The sequence below is a fragment of the Pteropus medius genome, unplaced genomic scaffold (assembly GCF_902729225.1).
Source record: "Pteropus medius unplaced genomic scaffold, Ma_sr-lr_union100, whole genome shotgun sequence".
NCBI lineage: Eukaryota > Metazoa > Chordata > Mammalia > Chiroptera > Pteropodidae > Pteropus > Pteropus medius.
The window spans coordinates 34,927,641-34,931,602 of record NW_024340696.1 but is presented as its reverse complement, the minus strand read 5'-3'; the positions used below and the strand labels follow the sequence as shown (position 1 = coordinate 34,931,602).

Genomic DNA, 3,962 nt, shown 5'->3' with positions numbered 1-3,962 from the left:
TGGAGATTAGTGCACACTTCATGAATGTGCTCTCTAAGACCAACTGGTAAGTCAAGGGCAGTGACTATTCAAAAAAGGGAGTATTGAGGTCCCTTGCCAACTCTTTGATAGACATAAAGAAAATGATTTCTGAGGCTAAAAATGACAAAGGAGTGAATACACTAACTCATCTGGGATAAAGCATATTAATTTTTTTTTTTAGGCACGGGAACCCTTGATTGACTTCACAGATTACCCGGACCTTGTCATCTTACAATTCCTTTTTTTTTTTATTTTTTACATCTACAGCACCTGGTCTTCCTAGGTAGTCTCCCATCCAAGTACTAACCAGGCCTGACCCTGCTTAGCTTCCGAGATCAGACTGGATCGGGCTTGTTCAGGGTGGCCTGGCTGTAGAAGCACATTAATTTTGAAATGAAACTAAAAGGAGAAATAAACGAATATATATATAACCAAATATATATCACACATTATATGTAATATGTAGTATGTAATACCTAATTCATAAGACATAATTAAAATTATATTTATGTATAATTATATATAACTATATAATATGTAGTATAATTTATATAAAATATGATATAAACATTTTTTAAATTATTCTTTTAAAAAACCACATTTTATCACTAAAACTACTGAAGCTCAGAGAGGGTCAGCAACATGCCCATTATCAAATGTCTACGAATCTGTAAAGACAGCACTGAAGTCAGAAGTTAGACTTTCTGACACTAAATTTTTAATGTTACCTTCATCACATTACACTCACCAATGTGTAGTTATTGCCCATGAGCTAGGCAATAAAAATAGACACACACAGATATATTTTCAAGAGTAGTCCAAGTAAGACAGAGAGTTGCAACAATTCAGCACAACGAAAGAAATAACTTCGACATTAAATGATATCCCAATTAAAGCACATGACTGATCCCCGATCAGGGAAAGGTACAGGGCTGAGATAATTGGCTTCCCCAGCTCTTCATCCAAAACCAAGTAAAATTTACAAGTGGACACTAAATTGCAAAGAGATAGATGCTTGTCAGAAGGAGAAGTCACAAGTAAATAGCTTATACTGCATGGAGGTTATCCCTGATATTCAGAAAAACAGAATTTTGAAGTAAAAAATGATTTAGCTTCAAGTCTATGCTACAAATTTGATCAAAAATGAAGTTTGGAATGCATCTATTGTTGAAGAGAAAAAAGCTATGTTTTTTTCTGCTTCCTAAAGAAAACATCAGATGTTATTACAGCATAAAAATAATAAATAAAATTTAAAAAAGCACACAAGCTGAAACTGTTCTGCAAGCAAGACATGACTGATTTTGATCCTATTCTAATTAGCATGGTTCTGCAGATATGCACAATTCAACAAAGCAAACAAGATAATAAGAAGCTCAGAATGATTTTTAGAAAATGATTTTTAGACCTTTTGAGTTTAATCTAACCGTTAAGGTACAATAATCACAATTAAACTGTCAACACATAATATAACTAATCTGTGAATTATAATCATAAAAATAAGAATGTGGACGAGATAAAACATACCTACAATTTAGGGAGCATTAATGGTGCAGAGTTAAATACAACAAAGTACATAAATTAGTGAAAAATCAAAAAAAAAAATTTGCAAATGTAAAATCTGCTAAAGTATTCATGGACTATAAAAACAGAAATGTCATATAAGTTTTGGAACACTTATTGAAGTATTCTAATATAAAAAGCCAGATCACCACTTCATCATAACTAGAACAAAAGTAAAAATTAAGAATTCTGATATTTACTTTACCAAACTTTTCTGTGAGGAAGATGATATTATTCTATTCATTGGCACAGCAGCTCTAAATATTTTAACCTACAAAAAATAATTTTAAACTATAAGACTAATGTAACATATACACTTCTGATCTGACAAACATGGCCCTTAACCTCTGGAAGTCACATAATAGTTCTGCTGAAAAAGACTGTGGGAGAGAACAGCGAGGAAGGTAAGTTACACATATGGAGAATCTACCCCTGTTCCAGGCAGACAACAGGGTGAGCCTCTGCTGCATCTTGATGTGAGCACCATGATAAATCATAGAATAGAATCTTCCTGCTCTCTAATAAGCTAATAAGAACTAGTCACACTCAGTTTTATAAAAAGGAGATAAAGATTGTGAAAGAGAATGAGTCTAATCATATAAATTTGTACATATTAATTCATTACATGTCACTAGATTATGGCTGAACAGAATCATCTGTCCTCTCAGACAAACAACTTCTCACTTCTCAGCATCCTCCATTCATTTCTGTGGTCAAAAAATGGCTTCTGAAAAATGCATAAAACATTGAAAAAGTATCTCAACTACTATACAGTTATTTTGTTACGGTTCATTGACAGCTGCAAGAGACAGACACAATTTTCAGAGTCATTCCGATAGTAGAGGGAGTTAACCACTACATCAAGAACCCAGAAGAAGTTGGCTAATTAAACTGGTATCTAACAAGCCACTTTCCGTAAAATCAAGACATCTTGTTGCCATAGCAAAATGTTCTAAAAATGTGTACTTTTCTCAACAGCCCTTTCTCTTAATGTCAGTTTCTCCCTTAAATTACCTCTTTGATGGCTATTACAACTTTGGAACATTATGTGGCAAGGCAGAACAGTATAGTGGTTGGTTAAGAAAGTGACCTCTGGAGTAAGAATTGCCTGGTTCAAATCAGAGCTCAAGCATTCCACCTTAGATCTGCAATATTGCCCAATACTTCTAACTCTGTTTCTTTGTTGTTGTTGTTGTTTCCTTTCGTTTTGTTTTATTCTCTAGAAGAGGGATAATAATATTAATCTTTTACGGTTAGTCAGGCAATGAATTTTTAAAGATCTATGAGGAATACTTAGCATCTTACCCAAAATAAGTGCTTAATAAAGGCTCATTATTTTTATTACTCTTGTTCACCAAAAACAAAAACAAAAACAAAAACAAAAAAAAATAAAAACAAAAAAAAACTCGAGCTCTCAAAATATATTTGGCCTAAAGGCCATCATTATTACCAAATATTAACTGAATGTTTGTCTATCATATGCTAAGCATTCTAACAAGCTAAAGCCTTCTCAAGCATTTCTACATGGAACAATTAAAAAACTGCCCTTAGAGATGTTTGGCGTCTTGTACACCACCGGATCAGTGTTTCCTCAGTGAACTTAGGAACAAAGCAAAACAAACAAACAAAAAATTGCAAAAAATGTCAGCTGACCCATTGTTGAGCATTAATACCAACATTAACATATTCACCTAGTTTTTAAAAAAAAAAAAAACTTTGTACTTAAAATAAGACATCAGCTTATTCAAACCATAAGTCTTCTTTTCCCTTCTTGCTGATTTTCCTGTGACTGATAGCTATAGTACAATATATATAAACAGTCCTCCCAGGTTGTGAGATATATCCTAAGTCATAGAATTTTAATGTTTGCTGTTTTTCCTGATTTGATCATTGAGTTATCTGGGGAAAAAAACTATTTATTAGCTGTTTAATATATAACATGTCTTGACAAGTCTGCTAGTCTAAGGATTTCATGGGTTATTGAACTACAAGTCTTTCATTGTCATTCTCCTTTTACTATACATATCAAGTACATGTCAATAGGTGACATCAAAAAAAAATAAATTATTAATCAGTCACTTGGTACTCTGTGTATCCAACCACAATATAATGTTTCATCATACAATTTTACCTTGGTGGAAATCAGTTGAAATAATCTAGTCTCTCTCAGACTTTATTATCCAGTGATTATATTAGTTTTCTGACCAGAGAAAAATAGATCCAGCTATTCAACCCCTAGAGTCATTACTTAGCTTTTACTGTCTGATAATTATATGAAGAAGGAACGCACATACATGAAAAAAGACCATTAGTATAAATGAAAATATAATGAAAATTCCAAGTGTGAAATAAGGCAGTAAATCCTAAAGAGATTTCAAGGA

The 3,962-nt window shown here is 32.6% G+C and overlaps 1 pseudogene; it reads right to left on the bottom strand.

Annotated features, from left to right (window-relative positions):
• Positions 1-279: 279 nt before the first annotated feature.
• On the bottom strand, positions 280-398 carry LOC120609511 (uncharacterized; annotated as a pseudogene).
• Between the last annotated feature and the right edge of the window lie 3,564 nt (positions 399-3,962).